General features: G+C 41.0%; 1 protein-coding gene across 6 annotated transcripts in view; it reads left to right on the forward strand.

The window, feature by feature from the left end:
* Nucleotides 1-12558, forward strand: part of CNTNAP4 (contactin associated protein family member 4) — a 285943-nt gene that overhangs the window by 246929 nt on the left and 26456 nt on the right. The window lies entirely within an intron of this gene.

A 12558-nucleotide genomic window follows, 5' to 3' on the forward strand; every position in this document is an offset into this window, starting at 1 on the left:
TCTTTAGTCAAAGAACCCTCCTTGTAAATCCAGCTGACGCCAACCAGTGATCCCTGCCAAAAACAAGCTAATGATAGGGAAAAAAAAAAAACAACCAGCATGAGCAAACTGTTTAGCATCCATGGTTTGACCAGTTACACCAGTTCTACTGGTGTCCATTATTTTCCCATTTTTCTGATGCCTTCTGATCACCTCCTTTACGTTTATATCCAAATGTTGTTCCTTTATTTTCTAATTACATTCACTTGGTATTTATAGATTTGATAGAAGAATCCTTCTGGGTGTGTTTGTTTTACATCTTTGCTAATTACAGGACTTATTGACCATGAAGTTCAAGGAATTATCTCTTACTTGATCACTTTTCACATATTTTAGTGTAAATGAGGACACAGCAACACTGTCACTCAGGATAAATTGTAAATTATCAGAAACTGTTTCAAGCCTTTGTAAGAGTTATGTTTTAGAGCAAAATTCTCATCAGATCCCCATTACATCTTCTCTTGTTTAATGGCCTTGTTTTAAGCTTTCTCACTGGGAAGGATGAAGCTGATTAAAAGGTATGGAAATAATAAAGAAAACATGAGAGGAAATACATAACTTTTCTTTTAATAACATGCTAGAAGCTCAGTCAGGAAATCGACACAGATATTTCTTGAGTTACAAACAATAAGAGATGGTCACAGCAAAAGGTATGGCAATTTAAAATCTGTCAGGATCTAGGAAATAGCCTTCCTGTTCTTAGAATTTGAGAAAGCTGAAACAGTCCTCGAATTTTTCAGTGAAATCTACTGCAGTTTGCCTGGGCATGGCCTTTTATTCTTGGTATGAATTTTAACTTCCTAGAAATGGAGTCACTGTGTATTGTGTCTAATAGGAACCCTGGCCTTAATTTGTTTTCAGGTAGTTGTAATGGATAGAAATACTATTATGATATAGAATGATATATTAGGGCAGACTTGAATCTTGCCATCAGTCATGTGTTATAATTTTAATAAGGATCAAAGAGATTTTATCTTTATGGGGAATACTGGTTAGGATTTTTACATTCCCATATGTTAAATTCAAGCATGATCGTGTTATTATAAAGTTTTAGAAATTGAAATCTTTAATGTATTTTCAAAATCATTGAAAATTAAAAGGAAAAGCAGAAAGAAAGATCTTTGGAAAAAGTTACATCTATTGAGAAAAATCTCTTTATATAGTCTCCTCCTTCCTACTCACAGCTAACTGAGTAAATAGAAGTGGTTAATGTGATTATATTAAAAAATGGACTCATGTTGAAAGACAGTCTTGCAGCCTTAGGTAGAGACACATCATTGATTGTCAAGAGGCCATATAAGTATCTATTTTTATCTTTACCTCTACTATAAGACTGAACTACTCTTAGGAAAGGACCCCAACCAAGTTAATAGAATAATACATGCAAGATAACATCAAAATTTGTCAATTTACAATATTACTGTTAAATCAGCATGTTTTTTTATTTCTAGATGAAAATACCTTTCCCCTTTGGGAAGATTCAATGGAATTTAAATTATAGTTAAAAAGTTATACTGAATTAGCATAAAGTGGGTGAAAACTAGTATCAAAAAAACTAGTAATAATCACAGCTAGTTTGATGTAGCACTTATTAAGACAAAAGGTAGTTTTCTGCCTTCCTGAGAGTATATTTCAGGGAAAAAGGCAAGAGGCAGCCAAAAAAAAATAAAGACAAATAAGACAAAACAAAAAAATACATATATAAATATCAGTTCGGTTCAGTTCAGTTGCTCAGTCATGTCTGACTCTTTGCGATCCTATGGACTGCAGCACACCAGGCCTCCCTGTCCATCACCAACTCCTGGAGCTTACTCAAACTCATGTCCATTGAGTTGGTGAGGCCATCCAACCATCTCATCCTCTGTCATCCCTTCTCTGCCCACCTTCAATCTTTTCCAGCATCAGGGTTTTTCCAGTGAGTCAGTACTTTGTATCAGGTGGCCAAGATATTGGAGTTTCAGCTTCAACATCAATCCTTCCAATGAATATTCAGGACTGATTTCCTTTAGGATGGACTGGTTGGATCTCCTTGCAGTCCAAGGGACTCTTAAGAATCTTCTTCAACACCACAGTTCAAAAGCATCAATTCTTCCTCGCTCAGCTCTCTTTATAGTCCAAATCCCACATCCATGTATGATTACTGAAAAAACCATAGCCTTGACTAGACAGACCTTTGTTGGCAAAGTAATGTCTCTGCTTTTTAATATGCATCTAAGTTGGTAATAGCTTTCCCTCCAAGGAGCAAACATCTTTTAATTTCATGGCTGCAATCACCATCTGCAGTGATTTTGGAGCCCCAAAAGATAAAGTCTATCACAGTTTCCACTGTTTCCCCATCTGTTTGCCATGAAGCGATGGGACCAGATGCCATGACCTTAGTTTTCTGAATGTTGAGCTTTAAGCCAACTTTTTCACTCTCCTCTTTCACTTTGATCAAGAGCCTCTTCAGTTCTTCTTCACTTTCTGCTATAAGGGTGGTATCATCTGTGTATCTGAGGTTATTGATATTCCTCTTGGCAATCTTGATTCCAGCCTGTGCTTCATCCAGTCCAACATTTCTCATGATGTACTCTGCGTATAAGTTAAATAAGCAGGGTGACAATATACAGTCTTGACGTACTCCTTTTCCTATTTGGAACCAGTCTGTTGTTCCATGTCCAGTTCTAACTGTTGCTTCCTGACTTGCATATAGATTTCTCAAGAAGCAGGTGAGATTGTCTGGTATTCTCATCTCTTTAAGAATTTTCCACAGTTTGTTGTGATCCACACAGTCAAAGGCTTTGGCATAGTCAACAAAGCAGAAGTAGATGTTTTTCTGGAACTCTTTTGATGATCCAATGTATGTTGGCAATTTGATCTCTGGTTCCTCTGCCTTTTTTTTAATCCAGCTTGAACATCTGAAAGTTCACAGTTCTCATACTGTTGAAGCCTGGCTTGGAGAATTTTGAATTCTCCAAGTAACTAGAATGACTTTGCTAGTGTTTGAGACAAGTGCAATTGAGCGATAGTTTGAGCATTCTTTGGCATTGCCTTTCTTAGGGATTGGAATGAAAACTGACCTTTTCCAGTCCTGTGGCCACTGCTGAGTTTTCCAAATTTGCTGGCATATTGAGTGCAGCACTTTCACAGCATCGTCTTTTAGGATTTGAAATAGCTCAACTGGAATTCCATCACCTCCACTAGCTTTGTTCATAGTGATGCTTCCTAAGGCCCACTTGACCTCGCATTCCATATATATATATATGTATGTATATAAAGCAATGTATATATACACACACAAGCTTGCATACACACATATATGTAAAATTTCATATAACAATAAATACAGAAAGTAAAAGTAGAATAAGACATCAGGCAGTTTGGTTTGCAGACTTCTATTTCAAGTGGGGTATTCACAGAAGCCCTCTCTGAGGACCTTACATTGGAACAGAGGCCAGCGGAAGTAGGAGTGGAATCCCTGTGAACATCCAAAGGAAGAGAATTCCAGGCAGTGGGGATGAACTTTGGGAATTAAGGAGTAACTCATGGTGTCTGCGGATGGAATTTGTGTGGGAGGAGAGGATGGTGCAAAGCAAGGTCGAGTTATATATTGTAAGGCCATGGTCTGGACTTTGGATTTTATTCTAAAGGCTCAGATTAGTGGAATGGTCTAATTTCTGTTTTCTACCTTCTCTCTTAGTAGGGAAAAGGTAGAAGCAGGCCATGGCTTTAGTCCCTGAGAGAGATTGTGGCAGCCTGGGCCAGAGGGGAGATGGTGATATAGAAAGTTGGGATATGTCTTAAATGGAGGTGTACACCACTTACTAATGAGTTGCTTATCACTGCTAGTGTTTTCCATTTACTCCTGCTAATATCCTTCTGCAAGTTCTCTGAATTACTCACATCATTTCTCAGTCTTTAATTTCATCTGAAGTTAGCTTTTCTTGTTTTCTTCCTTTATCCTAACTTGCAGCAGGATTAAAGCTGTTCCCTGGCCCCGCATATGCAGTCCAAACCACAGTCTTGCCGGCCTGGAAAAGACCCCTGGGTATTCTTCATAGTCCAGAGAAAATAGCCCAGCTCCCCAGTGAGGTTCCACCCACCCACCATCACTGTCACCAGGAAGTCGGGCTGCTTTGTTCAAGTGTTCTTTGCCAGCACATGACAGATGTAAAGGGATCTTCTCTTAGAAACTGCTTCCCCACATATTAATGCCTTCACATTGTTGGAGTTAAGTCAACTCTCAGAGCCTTGACTCCTTGGGTGACTGGAAATCTCTGCTTTACTCCAATATAATTGATTTTCTGGCTAAAATCTTAAAGGGCAATTTCATTTCCCTTACTTACAGGTTCAAGAGTTTAATTTGTAGTTCACCCATCCATATTAAAAATAATTATGACTAATCAGTATTTTCAAGGGTGTATAACGACTATCATTTGTATTTGGAGATCAGGACAAATAAATGAGGTAAGTGTAATCGAAAAGAGTAAGCCTGTAGTTTCCAGCATCACTTTATCTCCTAATAAAAATGTTTAAATTGAGACACTGATGATGGTGATGATGATGACATTTTAAATTATGTGGAAGCACAATTTTTATAAATAGGGCAAAGCTGAAAGGCCAAGGTTAGTGTATCAGTTGGTCAAAGTTAGATTATGTTATTACTGCAGCATTCAGTAGTTTTTATAAAAAAATTCACCTTCTTTTTTATAACCAAATAGAGCACAAAACCAGAGAAGGCAATGGCACCCCACTCCAGTACTCTTGCCTGGAGAATCCATGGACGGAAGAGCCTGGTGGGCTGCAGTCCATGGGGTCGCTAAGAGTCGGGTAAGACTGAGCGACTTCACTTTCACTTTTCACTTTCATGCATTGGAGAAGGAAATGGCATCCCACTCCAGTATACTTGCCTGGAGAATCCCAGGGATGAGGGAACCTGGTGGGCTGCTGTCTATGAGGTCACACAGAGTTGGACCCAACTGAAGTGACTTAGCAGCAGCAGCAGAACACAAAACAGTAAACCCATTGTGGAATATTTCAAATACCAAATAAAGTTATTTTGTAGTACTACAAATATGAAACAGTAGAACTTTCAACAATGTAGAAATTTGCTTGTTTAAGATACTCTCTTTAACACTTTTCCCTACAAGTAAAACATTGCAGATATTTGAATATATGTTAATCTTGATTTAAATTATCTTCTCCAGCTGCCTGTGCTACCATTGCCAGGTCTATGTTGATTTACGTTACCTTTTTTTGAGATGAGAGGTTTTGGCAGCCTTTCAGAAGTGAGTTGGAGAAGACAATGGCACCCCACTCCAGTACTCTTGCCTGGAAAATCCCAGGGACGGAGGAGCCTGGAAGGCTGCAGTCCATGGGGTCGCTAAGAGTCAGACACGACTGAGGGACTTCACTTTCAGTTTTCACTTTCATGCATTGGAGAAGGAAATGGCAACCCACTCCAGTGTTCTTGCCTGGAAATCCCAGGGACGGGGGAGCCTGGTGGGCTGCCGTCTATGGGGTTTCACAGAGTCAGACATGACTGAAGCGACTTAGCAGCAGCAGCAGCAGAAGCGAGCACTGCAATAGGATAACATGAAGGAAACCAGTGTATTTTCTCCATCTCTTGCTTCACTCTGTCCTCTAAGGACCGATAATAAAGTCTGTTCACATCTCAGAGTGAGACTCTGAGGCAAGACTAATGCTTCTGAGCAAAATCTTTTTATTTCTGAGCAAAATCAGTAAAACTAAATAGAAAGCATGACTGAAAATGTGATTCAGCTGAGCAGCAATTATACATGGCAGTTGAAATAGGCATAAGGAAATGGTATATAGTTTCAGAGATTCAACTATACCACAGAATTATAAAAAACAAGAACTTGAACAATCCGTGTAGCTCCTGATATTAGCATAACTATCTTCAACTAATCTAAACTGTAGGATGGCACGCAAAGTGAAGGAGTAATGAAATCATGAACGGAAATCTTTGTATGAAAAAGTTAACACTGATGTGACAGTCAGATGAGAAACAGTAGAACATCTTCCCTCCCCGCAGGAAATCTCAGCCATCACATTGCTATTTAGTGTAAAAATGACGATTCCCCTCCTATCTGTCGCCCATCTTTCTCCAATCTTGTTCTAAATTATGGCACTGGGTCTTTACCAACCTTTTCACATTCTTTCACTCTGTCCTTTATTGTTTTTGTGTGATTCATGACATGTCTTAAATAGTCCTATTCAGAGATGCTATTCCCTATCTTTTTTTTTTTTTTTTTTTGTTCAAATTTCAAACTTTACTCCATGATCTATCAATACTTATTTGAACATAAATATTATCCCCCGTCTCACCAACACTTGAGTAAAAATCAATGCCTCACATCTTCTACAAAGTAGGTGCTTCAGATGCCTGTACATACCACAGCTTCTGGAGCTTCCCTTGTAGCTCAGCTGGTAAAGAGTCTGCCTGCAATGCAGGAGACCTGGGTTCAACTCTGGGGTTGGGAAGATCCCCTGGAGAAGGGATAGACTACCCAGTCCAGTATTCATGGGCTTCCCAGGTGGCTCATACAGTAAAGAATCTGCCTGTAATGTGGGAGTATTCATGGGCTTCTCAGGTGGCTCATATGGTAAAGAATCTACCTGCAATGTGAGAGACCTTGGTTCAATCCCTGGGTTGCGAAGATCCCCTGGAGGAGGGCATGGCAACCTATTTTAGTGTTTTTGCCTGGAGAATTCTATGGCAGAGGAGCCTGGCGGGCTACATTCCATGGGGTTGCAAAGAGTCAGACTAAGCACAAGCACCATAGCTCCAGGCTTCACTACAAAGCGAAGCTCCACTTCTGATCAGAAAGCCAGGATGAGAGAGGATGAGGCTGTGAGGGTCAGGGCCTGCTTGTGAAGGGAAGATCAGTTACCAAGGTGCTTGTCTCTGGCCTCAGCCAGAGCAGTGTTTTTGGGAGGTGGGAGTACAGGCAAGTTATATATAACCCAGTGACAGACAATGTGCACAAACTAGTCTAACCAGGGCCTAGCACACAGTGGACACCCAGGAAGGTCATCAAAAATCTCTATTTGTATCTGAACTCCAGTGAAATCTTGATGAACAAGACAATCAGGAAATAGCCTGGCAAGATTTGCTCTCCTTGACCTCAGAAAATGGGTCTTAGTCCTGATGCTTCCCTGGTGCTTGGCACAGTATGTGTCTAGAAGGCTCTAAATGAATGCTTGATGAATGAAAAATATTGTTTCCATTGATTTTTTTTCTGGATATTAAATTATATTTCAGGCCCTGTGACTAAAAATCATTCTAAAATGCATTTTGCAACATTTCTACATTAGCAAGTGAAGAGTCCTGAACTTCCTTACATCATCCTATGGAAACATAGAATCTTGAAAATGCTCATCAGCAAGTATGCCAACTTCCTTGATCACATGTCATTGTAGTTCAGTTCAGTTCAATCGCTCAGTCATATCCGACTCTTTGCGACCCCGTGAATCTCAGCACGCCAGGCCACCCTGTCCATCACCAACTCCTGGAGTTCATTCAAACTCATGTCCATCGAGTCAGTGATGCCATCCAGCTATCTCATCCTCTGTCGTCCCCTTCTCCTCCTGTCCCCAATCCCTCCCAGCATCAGAGTCTTTTCCAATGAGTCTACTCTTCGCATGAGGTGGCCAAAGTATTGGAGTTTCAGCTTTAGCATCAGTCCTTCCAATGAACACCCAGGACTGATCTCCTTTAGAATGGACTGGTTGGATCTCCTTTCAGTCCAAGGGACTCTCAAGGGTCTTCTCCAACACCACAGTTCAAAAGCATTAATTCTTCAGCACTCAGAGTTCTTCACAGTCCAACTCTCACATCCATACATGACCACTGGAAAAACCATAGCCTTGACTAGACGGACCTTTGTTGGCAAAGTAATGACTCTGCTTTTTAATATGCTATCTAGGTTGGTCATAACATTCCTTCCAAGGAGCAAGCGTCTTTTAATTTCATGGCTGCAGTCACCATCTGCAGTGATTTTGGAGCCCCAAAAAATAAAGTCTGACACTGTTTCCACTGTTTCCCCATCTATTTCCCATGAAGTGATGGGACCGGATGCCATAATCTTCGTTTTCTGAATATTGAGCTTTAGGCCAACTTTTTCACTCTTCTCTTTCACCTTCATCAAGAGGCTCTTTAGTTCCTCTTCACTTTCTGCCATAAGGATGGTGTCATCTGGATATCTGTGGTTATTGATATTTCTCCCGGCAATCTTGATTCCAGCTTGTGCTTCATCCAGCCCAGCGTTTCTCATGATGTACTCTGCATAGAAGTTAAATAAGCAGGGTCACAATATACAACCTTGATGTACTCCTTTTCCTATTTGGAACCAGTCTGTTGTTCCATGTCCAGTTCTAACTGTTGCTTCCTGACCTGCATACAGGTTTCTCAAGAGGCAGGTCAGGTGGTCTGGTATGCCCATCTCTTTCAGAATTTTCCACAGTACACATGTATACCTGTGGCGGATTCATTTTGATATCTGGCAAATCTAATACAGTTATGTAAAGTTTAAAAATAAAATAAAATTAAAAAAAAAAAAAAAAAGAAAGAAAAAGCAAGAGAGTTCTAGAAAAAACATTTATTTCTGCTTTACTGACTATGCCAAAGCCTTTGACTGTATGGATCACAATATTCCCTATCTTTAAAAATAAGTTTAGCAACTCAATGCTGATAGGTGTAGTAAACATATGCCCTTGACCTTGTAGACATGGGGGACTCAATGTTGAGAGTCGCTGCTGTGATTACACACCCACAGCCATTCTCCAGCCACGGAAATGATGCAGAGAAAAGAATCAATCTTTTTTTTTAAGCTGAAATGTGACAGTGGTCATTTTCTATTTTGGTTTGTAAACTCAGCATTTTTCTTAGAAGCGTCTTAAATTAGCCTTGAATTGATTTTCATTCAACCAGCTCTGCAATTTTTGTTTGCACCCTGAATTCTTTCACTGGAATGTTTCTAAATGGGGCAAACTTCATTTCAATACGTTGGGACTAGGACCCGAAGGAGAAGTAAGGACTCCAGACATAGACTCAGAAGTCATTTGCATTGCATTTGAATTGCAGCAAATCTACAAATATTTATTATCTTGAGCAAACAGTTTCTAAATACCATACCCAAAGGTTAATGCTGGACTCTAACATATTGTAGCTCTGAAGGCTGGTTTTCAACCTGGTCACACATTCATATTGCCTGGGGAGCTCTGGGGACACTGACAGTACCAGAAAAGTGAAAGTGAAAGTCGCTCCGTCGTGTCCGACTCTTTGCAACCCCGTGGACTTTACAATCCATGGAACTCTCCTGGCCAGAATACTGGAGTGGGTAGCCTTTCCCTTCCCCAGGGGATCTTCCCAACCCAGGGATTGAACCCAGGTCTCTCGCATTGCAGGTGGATTCTTTACCAGCTGAGCCACAGGGAAGCCCAAGAATACTGGAGTGGGAAGCTGCTCCCTTCTCCAGGGGATCTTCCCAACCCAGGGATTGAACCCAGGTCTCTCGCATTGCAGGTGGATTCTTTACCAACTGAGCCACAGGGAAGTACCAGGACAGTACCAGAACAAAAATATATTTATTTACTGCGGATGGATGTTTGCATACTTTCAAAGTTGCACATTACAAGTACAGCCGTGCGCTGGTCTTCTGGTGAACATATGCTTGTATACCTGTTGGTTGTGTACCTAGGGGTGGAATTACTGGGCCATTGCCTTCTCCATACTGGGTCATAGGAATAAGCATATGTCGAGCATTAGGAGACACTGCCAAATCTCTGTTGGCCATTTGGATATCATCCTTTTTGAAGTGGCTGTTCAGATCTGTTGCCCATTTTCTACAGGGTTGTCTTCTTTTAAGAAAAATTCAGAAGTTCTTTATATATATAGTGGATGAGTCCTTTACAGATTCATTTATTATAGATATTTTCCTTTTCGGTTTGCATTTTCACATTGCTGATGTCTTTTGATGAGCAGAAGTTCTTAATTATAATATAATCTAGATTTCTTTCTCTTTGCTTTCTGTTTGTTTTTGATAGGCTAAAATATAGCTACAGGAAGAGAATGCCAAACAACTTGAAGTTTGAATAATTTTTATTAGAGGCTAATTTTCCTTTGTAGTCATAAATACATTCCCTCATTACCAAAGTTCAGTGCGATAAAAGTCGTGTTGCTCTGTAATGTAATCGTATCATTTATTTCAATTATTTTCTTCTCTCTTTGAGATGTCGTTTTCATGATTAACCAGAGAAGCTCCCAGTGGACTTTTCCTTGTCCAGTGGCAAATCTTGAGTGACCATTGACTAAAATCAGAATTCAGATGGGATCTCTTGAGATCAGAGAATATGATGAATAGCACCAAGGTTCATTTCTTTGAAAAACAGGCCTTAGTATGGTCAAACCACTCAGCACTATGGCCTTACTCTGAGTAGACCCATTTTTCCCCGTTGCTGCTACCACCAGGACCCGTGCTCATCACTGGCTCTGGTTCAGGGAAAAGTGACTGACTTTTCTGCCTGTGGCATGCTTTCTTACACCACCTGCCTCTTTCAGCCATCACAGCTCTTTGAACTTGAGGGAGGACAGTCCTGCTCTTCCCAGCCTTGCAGGGCTTTGTTCAGTAAGAAATGTTCCACGGCAAAACTATATCTGGGCGTCCGGCCTCAGCACTTACACGAACTGATGCTATTGTTGCTGCAAGGCCGCATCTTCCCCCGGACCTCGGGGATGGCTGGGAAGATCCGTTGCGTGGTGTGCAGAGCACAGTCCCCCGACCTGGTCCCAGCCCCGCCCGCATGCCCAGTCACTTCCCTGCCCCCGTTGAAGGCCTGTGGCCAGGGCCTCCCTGCCATTCTCTGCAGAGTGCCCTGCTCAGAGAGAGCCCCTGTCCTCTGCCCGACGAGCCTCTGCAACTTTGGATTTTGGGGGATCTTGTTTTCTTTGTTCTTCTAAGGCCCCTGGATGGATTGCACAGTTCCCAGTTAATCCTCAATTATATTCGAGCACAGAACATAAATAATTTGCCATTAAAAAATTAAAGGTCTTCCTGCCACAGAAGTAGTGGGAAATTGGCATAGGAAAGAGCCAGCTTGGACTCCGTGACAATAGCATCTGTCACTTAGTCTTACTTCCTGAGCTCATGGAACATGATGAAAGGATTGGGCTCAGTCTCCACTAGGCACCTAGCACGCTTGTTTAGGTGCAGTATCCCAACACCGGGTGTAAGTGGACAGATTCAGTTGTATTCATCCACACAGGAAGGTTGGGTGTTTGTTTCACAAAATGCCCAGTGTATATGAAGTTCCAGAATCCATTATATCTGATACAGTATGGCAGGTAAATTGATAGCAAATTAATTGGAAGACGGTTCCAAACATAATAACTCAGCAGAAGCATCCAGAATCAATTAATCAAACTGCAGCTCATTTTAATTGGACATCCTCTAACCTGGAGAAGTCGTTGGAATGTCTAATTAAGCTTTCAAGCCCAACCCTATTTACATGAACCATGTTTTCCTGAACAGCTACATCTTAAAATGAAAGGTTAGTAACTTCAAGCCTCATGGTAAAGTAAAAATCTTCAATACCCGTGTGCTGCAAATGTTTATTTAATTGGACATCACATTTTCTTGGTAATTTTAAAATGTAGTTTAAAGCCATTTAATTAGGCAAACATTAGCTCTTTAAGAGGGCTTCCCAGGTGGCTTAGTGGTAAAGAATGGCCTGCCAATACAGGAGACACAGGTTTGATCCCTGGGTCAGGAAGATCTCCTGGAGAAGGAAATGGCAGCCCACTACGTGCCTGAGAAATCCCAAGGACGAGGAGCCTGGTGGGCTTCCGTCCATGGGATCGCAAAGAGTCAGACACGACTGAGTGTCTGAGCACATACACACGAAACTCTTTAAAAGTACAGAATCAAGAAATCTTATTTACAAACTGTGTTGATTTTCTTCTCACTATTACAAATGCCGTTTAAGCATGCATTTCACATGTATATGCATATATTTCTACCTGTGACTATCCCCATCCTCTGACCTTCCTCTCCACTTGGTATCTCTTCCTACCTCTTTCTATGCTCATGTTTCCCTTCCTAAATCCATTACTAGACTGTGAGATCTGTGAGACCAAGACCCACTGTATGTAACTCTGTACTCTTTACCTCCAGTGTCAGACAGTGTCCAGAAAAGAGCTGCTAAATAATGCTAGCAGGACTGAAATGCCATTGAAATTGAAAGTGATCTGAGGAGAAGAAAATGGAACTCTTCTTTTTTGACTGGGTTTTGGTGTGGAGAGGAAGGAGGCGTCCCCAACTGTAGGTTTTTGTCTTAACTCTGCCTCTGACTAAACGTGTTTATTCTAAAATTTCTCAGCTATGCCCACGGGCTAGTCCCTGAACTTGTCTGTGCCTCTAGTCTCTCATCTGCAACAAAAACAGCAGAAAACAAACAAGAATGAATGAGTTGGAGCTGATGAAAATAGATGTCTTAAGTTGTTGGACTCCAGGTTATTTA

This window comes from Bubalus kerabau, chromosome 17, assembly GCF_029407905.1.
Source record: "Bubalus kerabau isolate K-KA32 ecotype Philippines breed swamp buffalo chromosome 17, PCC_UOA_SB_1v2, whole genome shotgun sequence".
Lineage (NCBI taxonomy): Eukaryota > Metazoa > Chordata > Mammalia > Artiodactyla > Bovidae > Bubalus > Bubalus kerabau.